Here is a 20,829-nt window from a genome sequence, read left to right as displayed (position 1 = left end):
AAAACACGGATAATTATAAAATATAACAGGCTAAAAGCAGATATATCCAGAGCCAGATTTAGACTTGATAAGGCCTTACGCTATTTGAGATATAGGGCCCTTTTTAAGTCTGTTATACTATATTTTAATACTATTTATACTATATTTTAATTTTTTTGGGGGGTGGCTTTCAAGAAAGCGGGGGGCCTAAGCTATAGCTTGTGTAGCTTATACGTAAATCCGGCCTGATTTATCTAATGTTTTAGCAAGCAAACGGGGTTTCACGTAAAATACCTTCGTTGGTTATTCCACAAACAAAATTCGAGTGCGGGAAATTTCGTCAGGGCAAAAGTTTTAAGAGTTTTATTTGCAGACTCTTAATAGTTTTCATTTGAAAGTTAATACCTTGTAGCGACATTAAGTATTTTTTGGAAGCAAGCAAGATGAAAAATGAGCAAACGCCTTCGCCGGGAATCAAACCACGGACCTCTGGAATACCGGCCCAGCGTGCAAAACCACTACACCACGAAGGCACGCTAGGAAGGCGGGATAAATACCTTATAACTTTTTCTAAAAAACATAAACCCCTGCGGCAATTAACAAATTTTCTTTTGCTGCTAAAAGCCAAGCTATTAAATTCATTAATAATTGAGCAAAAGAACTGCACCAAGATAGAAAATGAGATTTTCCAGGGTAAGCATTTACAATAAATTCGCTCTTTTCTTTAATACTCTAATAACAACATATGATTTGCCATTTAACAATGGCACACACACATTTAAGCAATTCAATGACAAAGACCAGCCAGTGAATGCAAATTTTAAAAATAAAATGCAAACTACAACCGGCTTACCCTATTTTTTACGACAGGCGGCTTCGCTCAAGATGAGGCAGGAAGTGAAGCCGCAAGGTCATGTGGGTTATCCTAGAAACTCGTCGTTCAATTTATAATCGGAAAGCGGCCGACCTTGGCAGAATTGGAGGAATGTTGCATAACAGCCACCTGAAGAGTGCGCGCATTCTGCAAAAGCAACTGATGGAATTCGTTACAGGAGTGGGTGCGGTCGACAGGAACGAACTGCTGCTTTATACACTTATGAACGTGATTCAGAGGTACAGTTTCAAAAGTATCCACCTTATTCCAAAAGTAAACACAATAATAAATTCAATAGTTCGAAGCGCCAAGAAAAATTCAGTTGTGAAGCTCGCGGAAAGGGGAAATTTACTTTCATTAACTATTCAGATTTAAGACACTATAAACTTTAAATCCTGTGTTCCACAACTGATTGGCCCATTTCAAATTGGCTTTCGCAATAAATATGCCAATCAGTATGATAGTAATTCACTGGTAAACTGTGACCAACCTTTGATAGACGTAAAGCGACTTATCGCTATGTTTGAAAATACAGCAGAGACTTGGAATGCGTGTAAAAGACCCTTTATTGAAAAGTAAATTAGATGAACAGAAAGTAAGCACATCTGATGCTTACAAATCCGCCAGCATCTAGGGTGAAAACTCAAATTAGAAATTCAAATGTAAAGCTAACTTTAAACCTTAGAATAGCAAATTTAGTAACGCGGCCTTAAAAAGGCGGAACACGTTCTGTTTTAAAAATCTCAAACACTCACTCATATACATGGGAACTAACTTGCATTCTGGCGACAAAATGGAAACAGTTCCCAAACATAAAATGGTGCTACTTTGGTAGACAGTTGCACGGATTTTGTCGATTTTTTTGGCGAGATATACGACTTATGGTAAACATGGTATTCAGTGTTTTAAATATTATTTCTGGCTTCTAAATATTAAAAATCAATTTAATTTTGCCTTTTTATTTGAAATAAAAATTTTGTTGTTTATGATATTTTATATAATGTAATCAATTACGTCACCTTACTTAAAAAGTAATTGATTTTATTAATATCTATAAATTTAATATAATGTTTTAAACATTATTTATGGCTGTTAAATATTAAAATACAATTTAATTTTGCATTTTTTAACAATGATTTTATTATGAATGATTATTTAAATAATTTTAATTCTATGCGTGATGTAATCAGCTACCTGATTGGTTACTGGATATTTGTACATTACCGCGCCATTTTAAAATTTTATTATTCATCTCTTCGAATTCCTCAGATTTCAAAGCGAATGGATATGTCCGTTTCGAAGATGAATGTTGTTATTGGTAATTACCAAGAATTATTGGTATCGGAATAAAAAAAAAATTCCTTTGAGACCTTATTTTAGCCAACCTGGCTTTCCTAATCAAAGATTTATTTATAAATTGTTACAAGGGTCAGAGGAAATTTATTTTAAATTTTTGGAGGAAATTTCGCTAATTGCTTCTTCAATGAAGTGCGAGAGATGTGGATCACAGATGAAGATCGTTTGAAGATTTTTTTTTTTTTTTTTTCGTGGTACTTATCAATATACGACAGGTAAAGTATTTTAAAAAATGTAAGTACATATTTTTCTTTTACTTTATAATTGTATACTTCAATTTTTATTAAAAAATTAATACACTGTTTTCAAAAATTGCTGAGATATTTATTACCACATATGTTTTAATGTTAAAAAATTATATCCTATAAAACTTATTTTAAAGTATTTGAATTTAAGTAATATTTTAATTCAATTAAATGTTGGCGCAATGCTTTTATAGCGGTGTTTTTATTCTATTTCTTTGCTATATAAAAGTAATAATTTAACCTTATTATTTTATACTCGTAGTAAATCTATTTATTTACATTTGCCTGCAATCTTAAAAAACAACATTTTCAACAAAAAATTAATCCGTTATTTTGTTTTTTTAAATTTCGAATACTTTATTATGCGCAAAATACGTAAAAACAGCGTTTTTCAAGATGGCTGACGATTGTAAAAACCGCGCCAACAATTGCGCCAAAGTAAATCGACAAAAATCCCTGCAACCGTCTACCAAAGTAGCACCCATAAAATAAGCAAATTAAATAAACCTCACAACTTTTGGGTAGTTAGATTTCCTAGACAAAACTGGATCAAATTATGCATTGACCACACACACGTCAATAAGAATAATATTTTGTGCGCCTCTTTTCATTGCTAGAACAAATTATCTTGGCTGTGATGAAAACACACTTTTAGATACAGTAAAACAAATACAGGAAATGGAACGGAAAAAAAAAAAAAAAAAGCGCCATTATTTATTTTCGTAATTAATCACAGAAAAGGAGAAAAGCTCATTCGTGAGACAAAGCAAGGTGGACATCATTCTACTAATGGAAGCGTAGATAATGCTTAATATGGTATCTCATAACCAAGCACTGCAGGTTGTACAACAAAACACGATGCCATAGCAAATCATCGTAATTCAGCAACTGTGATGCTTAGCATCCTGTCCTTTATATCAATGCCATACAATATTCTCGAAACAGCCGAACATCTTTCCTGAGTTCTTTCCGCGCATTAATCGCATTTAAATCCAAGAAATAGCCATTTCACATGCCGCTTATGCATAAATTGGAATATGAAACTTATTCACCCGATCAGGACAAACTGAAGCCCTAAGCATAGCGTCCATTCCAAGGCTTTCAGCAAACTCTTTTTGTCTTTATGATGGTAACTAGGATCACATGAAATTACAGGATCATTTGGAGTTCCTTGAAACAAAAAGTTCTAGGCCAGGGCTTTGGGGACATAAGTGGTAATCAGGCTGGCTTATTGCATGACATAGAAACTTCACAGAATAATAAAGGATTGTATCTCGGTATATTCGTGTGGTTTCTACTTAGAATTACTTCATATAAAAGAGTGCATTTCAATCCCGTATGATAGATCCAGTCCCTCTCTTGCACCAAATGATATTTGGGCCAATGCCATCATAATAGTTTCACTCATGGATACAGACTGCACCTATTACCAAATTATCTCCATCTGAAAATAAATCATCATGTGGACTAAACCTGGATTCTTTTTTATTAACAGCATCCGAGAATAACGTTTTACGTTAAACAGGCCTCCTCACGAGCAATGCTGAAAGGGATGCACATAATAATGCTCTTGTGCACATAAACCCATATTCATGCACTTCATGCAATACAAAAGCTACGAAAAGAACATTTACAAACAAATAGCTCCTTAAGTAGTGTTTCGTGAGTGTCATCAGACGGTGTGGTGTATTTAATTATGGCAAAGCACACTAGGGCTATCTGCCTAAGGGGAGGAGTGCCTTCGTGGAGGATTTTCTAAGGGAAACTGGCTCATATACACGTTACACATGGGGAAAACCACGAAAACGCCCATGCAGCCAGCCCGTTCGCGGGATTCGCTTCAGACGGGTGTACTCCAACTGCGCTAATGAAAATCCCCCCGGGTCGAGCTATAGTCCAACTGCGCCAATCAAAATTTCTTCCCCCTGCTGCCTACAGGGTTGCAATTTAACTTTTCGAAGCCAATTGTAGCCATGAGGAAAATAAAAATAAATAAATAGAATTACATATCACAAGAACAAGTAAAAAATATCTAACAAGCACGCTAATTACTTGAATAACAGTAATAAATGCGAGAGCTAACAAAGAAAATAAAAGGTATTGGTAAACATACATATTAGCATTACAAACATCTTTCGTTTATTATAATAATATCATAAATTAAATAATTATAAAGCATTCCATATCAAAGTGTGTTACAGTGTGCTAAAAATATTTCTTGTTAAGTAATCATGTAAATGTTTGCAGAAATTAAATTTAGTTAAATTAAAAAAAAAGCTTAGCATGAAATCTATTATAACAACATTACTATGCATTTGGAATACTGACGTATAAATTGTAAATAAATTTAAATTATTATGCTAAGAAGTTTTTTCTAAAATTTATCTAGAAGAAAGGAATTAGATAAACAATACTGCAAATTAATATAATCAATCAGGCCTCTCAATAAATAAAAGTTTATTTTTTTAACCAAAAATTAAAAATTGGGATGCAAAAGTTTGAGTAATGTACTTGGAAATATCTGAACATATAATTAATTAGAAAAGTATAATTAAATTAATAACAAGCTAATTAAGAGTAACATTAAGCTTAATTTCATTCAATCTAAAACAAGCAATCGATCAGGAGCTCCGCATAACTGAAGTTTTAATGCTATTTTACGTAGATTTGAGTATAAAATAAAAGTTGCACTTCTGAAACAAGTGAATAATGTATTGATAGTCAACAGGAATTAAAATACAGTGGTTAAAAATATAACTACTTGTCAGAAGGTATGCAAAGTTGCCATGGCTAGAGAAATTGAATGATTATAGAAAACTCATAAAGTTAAGCGCTACAGTGTGAAAAGAAAATTCTGGAATAAACATGTTAAGAAAATTAGATGGAGAAATATCCTTAATTTATTGATATCCATATAAATTCTATGCTTTTGGAAAAATGTTACATATAATTTGCAGCGAGGTATCAATCACGGAAACCGAGTTAATTTCTTTCCTTATTTTTTCTTATTAGAGGGATTTGTAAAAAGATATGCTACGGTATAGGTGAAAATTTTTGCAATATTTTTAAAGAATAAATTAAAAAAAGTATTTTTATATCATTAAATTTCAAGTAGTTAATTTTACAAATAATTCAGCCTGAAACTAGGTTGGAAAATAAGCTACATGCTGAAGATTAAGCTTTGCCAAGGTGTTAGAAACATGTTCTATTAACTAGAGTTGTGATGCAAGAATTTGTAAAAATTATCATTTAAATATAAACTGGCATAAATACAAGTATATAAATTCTACATACATGAAAACTTGCGTACAGTGCAACAATATGTGAAAAAGAAATGGCAGGATATGAATATAAGGGAGTTTGATTTATTTTTTTTGTTTGTTAATTATGAAAATTCTGCTGACGCTCATAATTATTAATTTATTAATTAAATGTGTATTAGAAATTAAATGTATGCCAAAGTACATCAGGTGGAAAACAGAATAAATATTTAAACGTTTCTAGTATTAAAATATGGAATTTGTAACAAAGTTAAATAACCTTAAAATAACTTCAATGATTAAAAATGGAAAGCTTAATACGGGAATATATTGCAATAATATTAGTGTGAATTTAGAACGACTTGAGAAGTCCCAATTTTTAGATTTAATGAAGAGAATTTTTTTAATTAAATTAGAACTCTTTATCTAAAATGGTAAATTTAAAAGTTAAAACCATTCTGCTATCTAAGAAGATTTGCTAATATTTATCTAGACAAGAAACTTATTTAAGGTGATCTACAAATCCGGTATTTGATACGTTGATTATGTATCAGTTTTGTGTATGTTATTAATCTATCAATTTTACTAATCAAAACTGATATATAAATCAGGGATTAAAATCTACAACTTGGAAAGTTTTTAATTCTTACACAGAATAAAAAAGATCTGGCTCATCATTCCTTTCAGCATCATAAAACTGAGTGTAAAAGAAATTTATTTTTACTTTAGCACACGCCAGACTTATTATTAATTAATATTTGTTTCGCATGCACAATTTTTACAATATTGATAAACGAAAATAAAGGCTTGCAGTGTCAATAGAATGTCCCATTAATGACGATAAATGACTTTTTTTAGCACCCAATCTTCTTGGGAAAGAAATAGGGGACAGGAAACGTCGCGCAGTTCGTGGATTAGAAAAGTGGGGGAAGAAGATCTTCGATCAAATTTAGCGCAGTTCGTACCCTACCCATCAGACAGAGTTCTTGCCGAAGCGTCAGCTGAAATTTCCATCCTGTTTGAAACTGTGCCAAGGTCTAGAAATGACATTCTATGCGATGTACATCTTGGTCTTTCTTATCTTAGCTTTAATCGGTTTGTGATTCTACGCTAACCTGATTTATCAAGTATCATCAGTCTAAATTATTATACCTGACACCGACTTAAGAAGACAGCCCAGTACAGTTGACTGTGCTTACTATACAAAACACGGTTAATACATATTAAGGTTGCAGAGGTGATAATAGTTACGCACCATTTATGTGTAAAGTTAAAAAATATATAGTCACAATATTATGAGTACTAAACATAGAAACAATATTAACAACAAATAAATAAAATAAATAAAAACTGAATATAGCTACAATACAAAATCGGTTTCCAACTATGCATATATATATATATATATATATACAAAAATACGTTTTCTATACAGTTCTAAAGCTATTTACTAATTACACCGAAAAATGTAATGCTAAATTATTCTAAGGCAAAATTAACAAAAAAACTAAAAACAGAATATATCAAAATGTAGAGAGAACATTCAGGGAGACGGTGCGAGGATCTACTAACCCTTCTCCCCTCAGCCTCTCGAGACGACTTTCAGCTCGTCGTGTACTTTCAGTGCTTCCTTGCCGCACAGACACTGTACGTACGCAATATCCATGACTACTACGAAATTTGAGTCGGGGACCAATGGTAGGCAGTCAGCGTCATTAACCACTATTCCGGCTGGGCGGTACGTACTCTCTACAGGTACAAGTGAAAGCAAGACTTGGCATCTCTGAAGTCGTGGAAATATTACGTAAAGCTGGTCTTGCTACTTTGTAAAGAAACAATTCCTCTGGGGAACCGCTTAACAGCATGCACCGCTCGATGCATGATTCACTAAAAGTGACAGCCGTTCCGGACATCCGGGAGGCTATAAAGAATTTCCATTGTAGATTCAGAAATTCAAATTACGATAAAAGATTTCTCCGACAGTTGGAATTAATTCTTATTATTCCTAAGAATATTATTTACAAATAAACGTTTCATAGACGTTCCGAATTTAGCAGCTTTAAAATTAAATCATTCACTAATAAAGCCAATATAATATTTTCGGAACATCAGTTTGTCCCGGTTTTAAGAAAATTTGTGAGATGGAGTAGGAAAAGTTTAAACTTGAAGAAATGTTTTCACTCCAGATTTTGCCTTCATTGGAAATTACTTTCTTTAAATGTCTGTCTGTGCTTCTTTAGCGAGATTGTTGACTTTACGCACGGTTGATGGTCTGGATCCATTTAGTACTTCTCAAGAAATTTATATTTCTTGTGACAATTCTACCGACCATTTTCTTGCACTTCCGAACAAGAATTAGGTTGTATTTTCTTGTTTTCTTTGAGTGTACCTGTGAGTCGAATATCCGGTAGACGGTTTCTTTCATGTTAGTTAGAAGCAGTCCTTTTATATAGGTTCATTGATTTTAAAAAAGCCCTCTTTTGAAGTTTGGATATGAAAATGTCATAAACAGTATAAGAGTATTCTTGAAATATTCGAAGTAATATGAGAATATTCCAAGAAAATCCCATAATCTTAAAATTACATTCTAGACCAACAGTCGCCAACCGGCAGTCCGCGAAAACGCTTTGATGGTCTGCAGAAAAATTGGGGCATTATTTATATTTTTATGTAGATTCAGTTTAAAAATTGATGAGTAACAAATCCTACTATGAAATATGAATTATACTTTTTTTTTAATTTTAGATACTACTTTTAGCAAAATTATTTCTGAATTTAACGACTTTTTAGCTACTTTTGCAGGTGTATCTAGTGACATTTGAAAGCGAGAGTTGGCATCCATGGATATGCTGCTGTTATCAATAATAGTGCGAACTGGAATTCTCTTTCCTTTTATGCAAAGATATGCTATTGTGGTCGTTAATAGGACAGTTTTTCTCCGTGTCAATAGGCATCTTGAGGGATTTTTATGAGAACCATCTGCATTCTTGTTTATAACTTCATCATTAGAAGTTTCCGTTTTTGTTTTGTCTAACTGTTGATCGATGGCGCCATTGCTGAGTAAGCGATGATTATTATGTTTATAATAATTAAAAATTGGTGTCGTGAAGTTCCTTTTCAGTTGTATGGAAATGTGAAGCTACAAGAAGGTAAATTTTTTGTACTTTTCATGTAATTTTTCAATGTGAACGAAATATGTGTAATTTGCTGATTATTATTGTATAAATGTAATTTACCTTTTTATTTTATTTCATTAACAATAGAAAGGTAAGTTACATTTATACAATAATAATCAGCAAATTACACATATTTCATGGTCTACCAAACATAAAATTATATATTGTTACGAAATGTAAAGGCGCGGTAAGATGGCTTCCCCGCAAAACAGTTTTAGGGTTGCCATAAAATAGCAAAGAAGAAAGAGTTGCCATATTTGGCGAGAAATCGCCCATTTGGCGACAAAATTGGCGATATGCCATGGACGGATGGAGAACCTTCTGGAACGAATTCTTACCGGTTTATATAAACCCTGCTAGTACGAGGTGAGTTAGTATCGAGTGTGTCTCATCTAGTTAGTCCGTGCGGAGACGATCGAGTTGACAGCCGGCCAGCGAATGCCGAGTGGGTCGTCGAGCGCATCGAAGAGTCTCTTAGTGTATCGCGGTTAGTGCATCGTCAAGAGTGTGTAAGCTCCGGGAATGACTGAACCGAAGAGTCGGGAGCTGTGCTCTGTGTGTCGTCGACTGCATCGCGAGTTGTAGCGTGGAGAGTCTCGAGAGTGCCTGGAGTTCCGAGAACGACCGAGCAGATTCGGGAGCTGTACTCTAGTGCTTTGCAGTGAAGCTGTTTTCACCGTAATAGCCTGACAGTGTGAAGGCTGTGTCGCTGATTGTTCCAGCGTGTAGATCTTCGACGACTGTAAAAGTGTTTTCGAGCTGTCCCGATTAATATTGGTAAATAAAGCGTGTTTCGATATTCCATCAAGTGCTGTCGTCGTTATTCATTCCAAATCCACACGAACCCCGTACGAAAGTGAAGGAAGAAAATAACGTAACAATATGTAGTGGTTCGTGAAGTTCTAAGGGTTGACGACCGCTGTATCTAGACTCTGCATGAAATATCCCTACGCCAGCCAGTTTTCATTTTCCAGGGATGTTCCCTTCAAGGAATATTATTTTTACATTTTAGGAACGTCTTTCCAAGTTTTACATGCTTTTTAAGAACAGACAGAATAATTTTTTATAATATAATAGAATAATCCCTTGGAATATACTTAAACTGCTTCAGGCATATTCTTTCCACTACATTAGAAAATTACTTAAAATTGTAATACGCTAGGAACATTCTACGAATATTTGTCGGAAATCATAAAATAGTTTCCTAGCGATATGCCCGGAATATTGTAATCATTTGTGAATTGTTATAGAAAGAAATGAAAAGAAAATAGAATCTCTTTGAGTTAATTCGTGTTGCGTGAGGCAAATGTATTTACACTGACACTGGCTTTTTATAAAACCTCTATCATTCCAATATTAATTCACTTTATCATTAAGAAAGCTGAAACCTGAGTTGTATCATTTCTAAGAATATTTACGATTAACTACAAGAGGCAGATTTTAAATAATGAGCTTTACCCGCGTTAACTACTATTAGAGACTTGGCAAAATCTCAGACACTGAAACTCAGTTTCCCTTTTCAAACTTGTCAGAAATGGTTTCGTTAGATTTTTATTGGATATAATGAAACCAGTCAACAACTTGTAAAGTGTAGTCTCAACAGACAACAGCGATGATACGAAGTTTCACATCTTTGATATAAATATAAAGAAGTTTTAAAGATTTGCTAACATAAACGCCATTCTTCTAAAGGTCACTTTTGATAGTTTTAAATTCTCTACAGACAAAAACAGAATCTTAATATCTAGACGGTAACTTAAAGAAGCTCATTTTTAAATAGGAAGAAATGGGAGGCAAGAAAAAAGTTCTTTCACTTCTTTTGCAGAATTTCTAATAATTTTTTAAGAATATATTACATAAATTATCAGAAGTGATTTAAAGCCTTTCTTAAAAGCAGCTGAAATACTCTTCAATATAAAATGCTACTATGGCTATGTTTTTGGGTTTTGTTTTATTTAAGCAAAGCATTCATACAATAGTATACGTATGATTTCTGAATAAAATGCTTTAGAGTCTTAACTCCGAGAATACCAATATTTCGCTTAATTTAGAGAAGTTTACTAAGAGAGTTTCTCTACGAGAAATTAACACAAAACTAAATGAATTTTTTAAAGCTAAATGTACAATTAAATAGCTGTTGGGAGATTTTTTTAATGATCATATGAATTAAAAATAGCAAACTACTTATTTAATAGGCAGCAAAAGACCTTTTATAATATCAGTTACTATTTATCAAGTATTTCGTAAGATTTACTACTTTTTCCCAGAATCATAAAATGCAAAAGTAATCAAAACATTTTTTTTGTTTTATATTGTATGGGCTAAAAGATAAAAATAACATTGAATTAAGAGATGAATTTCCCAAATAAGTCTTCCAAAACATATTCTTTGAATTAAAGTGAATTCCCCTCACGGGAATCACTTAAATAACCCCTTGGAAGTATGACCATTATTTCTGAGAACACGTTTAAATAACGATACTGAATATGACCAAACAGTCATGTTTACTAAGAAGACAGTTTTAAGGAAGTCCAGAATCATATGGAACAGAGAACAATCCACTTAAAAGAGATTTCATTATATTTCATTTGCACACGTAATCAAAATTAGGTACACATATAATAAAAATTACAAGTTAAAATACCTAACACACGTAATAAAAATTAACTAAGTTTCTTTTATCTTTTATCTATCAGCCGGTAGTAATAATGTTATACCCAAAAGGATATAACACTATTACTACGCGCTGTAAATGAAATCAACTTTTTTTTTTTTTTTTTTGGTTAAATAAACGAATTTTCATAGATTTTTTTCTTCCCGTTTATAGCTAATTATCCCAAAAAATTTACTTACTGCAAACCAGAACAACTTTTACTCAGCATCTGTGCATCATTGTTTGATCAAAATGGAAGAAAAATATGTCACTGGTTGAATAACACAAAAGTAAATAATCGGTTTAGAACATGTTCATTCTAATAATAATAATTACCAGCTGAAAGAATATTTTTAAGCGTAAAGGTAAATTGTAAAATTAAATGTTAAGTAAAACCAGCATTTACAATAAAAGTACTTGTGTTCTCATATTTAATTACCAAAGAAAACGTTACCACTTCTGAAACTTCGATGACATATCTACTCGACAATCACCTAACACTTAACAGAATACTATGCAAAAGCGCCTAGAATGTAACTTCAGCGGTGTATCTCTCCAGACAATTAATTACCTAGCACTTATAAAATAAGACGCTAAAGTACCTAACATGTGTGAAAGTTTCATCTAGAGGTAAACGGCCACAAAATCATCCAACAAAACTTCACTAATGTTATCCAACTAGCTTAAAATACAAATGTTTGTCAAATAACCCTTCGAAAATAAAGTCATTTTACTTACGTTATATGTCAACCCTGTAAATTATTCTGTGAATCTTTTATTCGCATAAACGTACAAAATCTAGGCATGTGAAACGAAACGTCTGTGCACACCAAACAAGGAAACTTGACATTTGTGGGAAACGCCCCTGACGTCATTTGGACTCTCCGATCATTGGCTTCTTAACACATGAAATGAATCTTCTCGGCTGTCTTAAGATGATTCACCAACGGTAAATTAAGCACTTACTGTGCTATTAGGGACATTTTTGAACAACTGGGATGTTTTCTTTTCAAACAAAAAGGCAAATTAATTGTTTAAAATACCGAAATATTCTTCACGATATACTTTACCAAATTAATGATTGCAGCAGACTTAATGAGGCAATCAAACAATATCTGGTATAATAGTATCTGTGTACTTACATAACCTGATGTTTATGAGACCTAACATCAACTCTGTACAGAAAACCTTTTTTTTTTCCCCAATGTATTTTATTTGGAGTTTCTAAAAACATGCATTTATGAAAATAAAACTTGCAACACCGTTAAAAACGTTAATAAACCGTTAATGTCAAATGACAATTTTTTTTTACTTCTCCCACCAACGGCAGGGTGGTTAACTCCGTCTGAATACTGGGACTTGGGTTCAGCACCAGAACTTCTATCTGGGTCAGTCCTAGGCGAACAAAGTGGCTCCATGATTGATTGTACTGGCTTTCCTTATACGTAACATGAATAAGAGGGAGTCTTTCTTACAAATATTCTTCATGAAGACATGTTTTCCAGAACAGATAAACCTCGTGTACTTTGCAATATTCAAATAACCTAAACTAACCCACGAAGTTCACTATGTGGAAAAGATTAGCATCATTCAATGAGGCTGAAACAACACTTCAAACTAAGTTATGTTACTATAATTACTCCATATTAGATACATCAAGAGTACCGCTTTGTAGTTCAACATGTTTTTTATAGAAATTTCACAGGAAAAGCAAGTTTTACGATGGGTATTTATTTGAAGAAATAATACACTGTTTTTATCTCCATTGATTCTGCAACACCTAATATATAGTTTTTAATTATGGAATTTTAGTTATATGAAGCATATATGTAAGCATTTTGCTTATGCCAATAACATACAATTCAAAATTAATATATGTAAATAATTCTAATACGTCAACTAAATCAAAATTCTTTCAATACCTAACACATTGATTAATGATAACAAATAGACTGCAATTTCATACCGTCAATTTCAAACAATTTCTTATTTGTATAACTTCTTTATAATTTTTTTAAATAAATTCGAAATAATAAAATTCTGAAAACAATTTCAAGCAATTTCTTATTTATATAACTTCTTTATATATAATTTTATTTTCAAACAATTCCTTATTTTTATAACTTCTTTATAATTTTTTACACGTTTACCTTCGAAATAATAGAATTCTGAAAACAATTTCAAACAATTTCTTATTTATATAACTTCTTTATTTATAATTTTTTTTAAGTTTACCTTCGAAATAATAAAGCTCTGATAATGAAATTGTGTTAAAATGAATGCCGAAAGTGGCATCATGCGACATTTAAATTCCACATAAATATATTTTACTCCAGCAAAAGATTAAGAAAAGATGATGTTTAATTATTTCACCGTAATTGTACCTAGAATTAATGAACACAGACCTGAATGAAAAGAACCATTAAAAATGATAAACCATTTAGTATGATCTATTGACTTTCCTGGCCATGCCTCCTCAAGGTAAAAACATTTCTTGCAATCAATAGAATACAATGAAACCTTTCATAGGACTATATCCACAACCCAACCATACTTTGTATAGCCATTAGGTAATTTTTTTTGGAAGCAGAAAAGATGAAAAATATGCAACCGCCTTCGCCGGGAATCGAACCACGGACCTCTGGAATACCGGCCTAGCGTGCTAAAGTTACACCAGGAAGGCACGCTAGGGAAGTGGGAGAAATACCTTATAATTTGAAAGTGGACAGTATTTTATGGAACATAAACAGATATCGATACAGTCATATTTGCTAAGACTACCGCCTTCACAGGACACAAAATCGTCTGCAGCCAGTTTTTGTCCGGAAGCAAAATATAATTGTTTTGAATCTTACTCTCACTCGCAGTGTTAAATTCCAAATGTAAGTTTATATTTGAATGAAATAGTTATATCATATACGTGGTTAGACATCTATTTGCACTAATGCAACGAATAAACACTTTAACACAATAAATATACACTTAAAATATACACTTATTTTCTCCTTCTTATTGGAGATACTAATTCAAATCAGCCTGTATTTGGGTGCTTTTCACAAAAAAGAAACACGCTAAATGGAAATGGAGGGGGAAAAATTAAGTTAACAACTGCAAATAAAATAGTGTGGTACCTCGGTATACATCCGCTTTGAAATTCATGCAATTTGGTATACATCCTGTTTGGAGGAGAAAACTTTTGCTTGGTGTACTACATTTCTTTTAAACATAATTCGAATTCGATGAGTCACGAGTGTGCACTCTGCACCTGTTCACTTCTTTCGAGACAATGCTAGGACTGTCCAAGAGCGTAAGTATGCGTAAGTCCAAGAGAGTGTATGCCTAAGATGGCCTACTATTCAATAAACAGCACATGCTATAACTCATGTGATACACGCTATAACTCATGGCAATTTTCATGTAAATTTTTGTTTTTTCGGAATTTTTATTTATTAGTCCAAAGGGCCAATTTGCCCAGAAAGACTATTAATTTCGTTTTGCCATTTTGCGTTAATTCACTACAAGTGTTGTTTCACTTTTCAAATTGTTGCCATCAAATATTATCGCAATGTACTATGTTTAAAGAAATTAAATAATGAAGAATCAGCATAAATGTATGTATGTTTCTCGCACTGTTGTAAAACAACGGTAACTAGGGCCAACAATTTTTGGATAACGTAATCCTTCTGCGAATATGGGCTTCCAAATTTGAAATCTGGAAATTATCGACTTCATATTTTGTAAACCTTTAACGAATTTTTGATTAACAAACTCAAGGATTTCAAAGCGAGCAATGGAGACGTTGTATAGAAAAAAAAATTTCGGAAATTTTAAAGATATACTCATTTTAAAATTATTTTGTGATATTGCTCTTGAATTGAATTTTATGGTTTAAGTGCGCAGAACATATTTAATAAATAAAGGTAACACATAAAATGTTAAAAAAAGCCCCTTTGGACGTAATTTAATACCGTATGCCGAGTATTATGGCGTATACGATTGCGAAAACCAAATATGCTTTTGATTTAAATAAGAAAACAAACAGCGGTGGTATTCTAACTATGTGTCGGGAAAATTTATAGCGAGGTTCCAAGGAGGCTAGAAATCTAAAACATATGATTTGAGGATTCATTAACTAAGGTTCGACATTCTTAATGGGGTCGTTTCCATTACTATGGGGTCGCAATGCCATAAAGTCTGAACACCATTGATGTATAGCATCATGTGCAGTTCTTCATTTACGTACAGTATACATATTTCAACCACTGCAATTGTATTTTAGTATTAAACAATGTTATAATAACAACAGGGTTTTTTTAGAACAATAGATTAATTATTTTCCTTTTATATCTTACCGAAAAAGCTCTTTTGGTATACTTCTGGGGATCTTAAACAAATTAATGTAGCACGCCAAAGTACTAATATATTGATTTTTTTTAATATTATGTGCAAACAGAAAAGCATTCTTTGCTATTACAAGAAAGCATAAAAAATATTTTCTGTCAAATACTAATATACATATCACCGATCAAAAAATAAACTAAAAATGCATATACAACCAAAGAGTCAGAATCATTACGCACATATCAGAAACTGTTACCTTAATAGAAAAAGACTTCTGTAATTTATCCATCAAACGCAAAATGCCTCAAGTTCCTTCAAGTAAGCCTATGTCACCAACATTACACAAATGCAGATAGATGATAGACGTATCCATATAGCTGCAGTTTCGGTGTCACTCAAGCGTGAGCTAAAACGCGCGGAAATGGCACATTAAACGAATCTTCCTCCAGAAACACGTAGACCCAAACTCGATCGTTCTTTGCAGTCCCAGAACGAGATGGCAAATAAAAAGATTGCCGTACAACTTTTTTTCGCCTTAATTTTTTTCTCTCCCACGCAAAAAATGAAGGCTTCGACCTTCCACTCCAAGGAAGGTTGGAAGGCGGTTAGAGAGGACTCCCACCCTGAAGAATACGAGGGACGATCGTAGGATGGGAGGTCAAATGCAGTCCATATATGGGCCCTTTTTTTTATCTTCTTCTAGTATACATTGCGACTGCCGACGAAGAGAAGGTCAAGGAGATTTCCTACTCTCAATTAAAAAAAAGTTGGGATATGTGGGCATTTCGAACGTGGTAGTAGTATTCTGTTGTGGTTTTCGCTTATGCATAATATAGCTACGCGTATGTGTGAGAAATAAAAACATGGCGATTGAAAGGCTGAATTTTAACAGTGCAGAGCTTCCAATTACACCGATACCGTTCAAAAGGTATAGAATTATATAATTCCTTACATACCATAGAACTCCATTTTAAAATGTTATATAAAAGATTCTCCTAGCATTTACGTAATTTTAACATACATTTCTCTTACACAAAAAAGATTTTATTTTTTTTTATTTTTGAAAGACAGTGGAATGCGTTTAGTTGACTTTTCACTATCATAGAGTGCTTATCAAACGACATCTACGAAGTCTTGTTTAGTTTGGTTTATTTAATTACGGCAAAGCACTTGAGGGGCTATCTGCCTAAGGTAAGGGATGCTTTCGCGGAGAACTTTCTGTGGGAAACTGGCTCGTATACACGTTACACATGGAAAAACAAGGAAGTCTAGAAGGTGATCTCTATTTGAAAAGAAAAGAAGAAGCTAGTATCTTTATCTAACGGAACAAAATATCCTTCGGATTTTCTGAGCAGCTAATCATTCATATTGGCAGCAAAATCTGCTGTCAAATCAGAACAACAATCACAGGTAACCAATCAGCTGAAATCTGGAACATTGGATTGTCGCAGCAAAAATAAATTTTAGAGATCCGTCCTTAATAGTGGTGATACAAATCAGAAATTCCCAATTTCAAAAGGGTTTGAGAAAACATTCCAAAGTGTTTCCAATATTAATTTCTTGCAACCGCTAATAAGGTAAACATATAAGTAATGGGACTTCCTGACTTTAACAGTTACAGTTAAAAAGTTTAACAGTTAAATTTAAAAAGTTTCTACTAATATTAAAATTCGATACCACCTACAAGTATCAACGCACTTATCTTAAGTTGTAAACACTATTAGTTTCGTCGAAAGGAGGAAACATGAAATTCTGGTACGAAAATCGGCTACCATAAGCCTTGGGACCGGATTTGAATGCCGGAGAAGGCATGGATGTACGTAACCGTGCAGGGACTTTGAGTCAAGGGGCACGTTAAATACTGTCGAGCCTAAAGTATTTTCGGAAGCTTCCTGGTAAGAGAAGAGGAGTAGAAAACCTTCGAATCCTTAGGACTATCTTCATCAAAGCTGCGATGGAGTTAAACTTAGATCGAACTGTCACCTCTAAGGTGCCCAAGGCCTTGACCAATGACAAGAAGCTTACTATTTCTAGACCATTATGAATTCGTATATTTGCTCTTGAACCGCTCGGATCAAGAAAATGAGAAACAACATCATGAAAAACTGGCTGTGCCCTCGTCGGGATTCAAACCAACGATCTTCCAAATTTCAAGGGGTCGAGCCGAACATTTACACCATGAGAGTTAGCACACATGAATGCGATAATTACATATGAATTTAAATCTTATAAAGGCAATTACTTAGAAATTACAAGACTAATTTTTAAAAATTAGAAATATTTCAAAAACCTAGGCGAGCTTTCAATTCTTCCTTCGATTCGTTGTTTAATTCTAAAAGTCCAAACCTGGCATTTTTTAAAAGTATTATACCTATTTCGTTGTCACTTTTATCGACTACATTTATAAATACGCTAAATAACACCGTTACCCAAATCACAGGTGTGGATTTTTATTACACCGAGCTATCGGAATATAAAATTTCTGTTAGGAAATATTCACATTTTTCCAAATGGCTTCGCATTTGCTATGGAAGAGAGCTCTTTTAAATTGAGAGTGTACAAAAAATTATGGTACTGAACATCTAATGCACAGTTTGTGAAAGTGATTGCACTTAGGGAATTTGTCAATTACCAGTTTTGATTACTTATCAGCGAACATTTGCATTTTCTTAAATCTTATTTCTTTAATGAAGCTTTTTTAATGGATTCCAAAATAAATTTCAGTTAAAATAAAAATGCTGGATAAAATATACTTGCAAGAAATTTGATGTAACATAAAATATACATACTTACATCAAATATTCAAAAATATTTACATTATTCCACAAAATTTTTTACAATCGTCCAATGGTATTTTTAAAGTATTAAACGCTTGTCTTTTTTATGTATACAAATCAAAACTGTTTGTGTTGTCAATTATTTAAATTGACAACATAAACAATAAGTAAGTAAACATAAACAGTAAGTAAGTAAGTTGAGTACCTGAAATAGGTACTCAACTTACTTAAATCCCAGTTACGGCCGTAAAATATTAAATTATAAAAATTTATATTTCAGCGAAGCAACACAGAATAAAAAACATTTCAAGATAGCGAGAAACTAATTTTACATCATTATCGTAAACGAATAGGTGAAAATACAATAAAAAATACAGAATACTCACATTACTGTATAATCCAAAATAAAAGGAACCACACAATTTTGAGTTGCAGATTTCCTCAAGCTGTAAAAAAAATTTTAAATTAGAAATTCAAATTTACACAACAGTGCAATGTCAAATTCAAATCAATATATGCATATGTACATTTTTCGTATAAATCAGAAAACATTCATTAATAATATTAAATGATTTTTAATTAAATTAATATTAATTAACCTTTATTACCATACAAATTTTAAAAGGCTTCTCTATTTTGGAAGTACGTCATTAACCTGAGCGATTAACAGTGTGTATACACGAACTTCTAGAAAAGAAGGGAAAGTTCTTTTTCATAGTCCCACAGAATCGAAATTCTTTGTGCGTATGCGCTAGATGGAGAAAATCAGGATGTGACATCACCATCGATGTTGAAATGTGGGAGAAGTTAAAACCCCATATTTCCAATTAATTTTCTCAATTCTAATTTTTCTCGAGAAAATAATTAATGAGTTTAAAATAAAATTCTCGAGAAAATAATTAATTAATGAGTTTCGCTTACTGAAATTAGTAACTTTCATTCGCTAGCTCATGTTAATGTCGCTCTTTTGTTGTATTATTATTATTATTATCATTTATTACGTGCTCTGCCATTAAGGCATTACACGTAAAAGGAGGGATGCCTCATGGAGGTGGCCTACCAGCGGCCGAGCGGTTAAGTCGCTGAACACTGGTAGTTCGGTGAGAGGTTCGAATCCCGCAAACGGGCTGGCTGCATGGGCGTTTTCGTGGTTTTCGCTATGTGTAACGTGTATACGAGCTAGTTTCCCTTAGAAAGTCCTCCACGAAGGCATCACTTCCCTTAGGCAGATAGCCCTAGTGTGCTTTCCCATAATTAAATAAACCAAACCAGCCTCATGGAGGACGTTTTAAGGGAAACTGGATCGCATCCATGTTACCACGACCACCCTCATGCAGTCAGCCCGTTCGCCAGGACTCGAATCCCGAACCGAACTACCAGTGTTCAGCGGCTTTTACCATTCGGCCGCTGGTGGGCTCTCTAATGGTATGGCTGTTAAATTTCATCCAATAAGGTTTGGTTCTTTTATTTAATTACGGCAACGGGTATCTGCCTGAGGGATGCTTTAGAGGACCTTTCTCGGAGAAACTGGAAATTATACACGTTATTCGAACCCCGGACGAAACTACCAGTGTTCAGCGACCTTACCGCTCAGCCGCTGATGGGCCCTCATTCAATAAAAATTAAATAGCATTAATAAATGTTTACTGGAATACATGCTAATTATGGACAACTGTTTATCTAACATGTTAAAATTAAGAGTGAAATTATTCACATTGATTAAACGTACCGAATAAAACATATAAACTTAAGCAAGTAGAGCAGTATGAAATTTCTGAAGCAGGAAAGGATGAGTGATATTCAATGATCAGCTATGTTCTCGCCGGGATTCGAACTTCAGACCTCCCGTTTGTCAGCCGAACGGTATACCAATTAAACCGTAAAAGCACACGGCAAGGAAGGGAAAAAAATTCTTTATATTCTCTCCTGCTTAAACGTTGACTAAGGAGGAGGGGATACAAACGCCAGATTTAGGTGGTGATGAATTACCATCCAGCACATTTAATTTCGAGCGTCACTGACTATATAGTCCTACACAGTCTTAATAATAATTATTATTATGAGCGAAAATGTGAGAAATTGAACTTATGCCCTCGCAGGATTCGAACTCCGGACCTTTCGATTGACGTGTTACCCATTACATCACAAAGGAGAAGAAAATTCCTGAT

The 20,829-nt window shown here is 33.3% G+C and overlaps 1 long non-coding RNA gene across 1 annotated transcript in view; it reads right to left on the bottom strand.

The window, feature by feature from the left end:
- The window catches only part of LOC118191287 (uncharacterized), a 167,668-nt gene that overhangs the window by 93,152 nt on the left and 53,687 nt on the right, over positions 1-20,829 (bottom strand). Inside the window, exon 2 of the long non-coding RNA XR_004758562.2 lies at positions 19,048-19,107. This is a non-coding gene — a long non-coding RNA (uncharacterized LOC118191287). The remainder of the gene's footprint in view (positions 1-19,047; positions 19,108-20,829) is intronic.

This window comes from Stegodyphus dumicola, chromosome 3 (assembly GCF_044657685.1).
Source record: "Stegodyphus dumicola isolate Sdum_Otavi_A_Nest chromosome 3, ASM4465768v1".
NCBI lineage: Eukaryota > Metazoa > Arthropoda > Arachnida > Araneae > Eresidae > Stegodyphus > Stegodyphus dumicola.
Note: the sequence above shows the minus strand (reverse complement) of the source record. Positions and strands in the feature narration are given on the sequence as shown.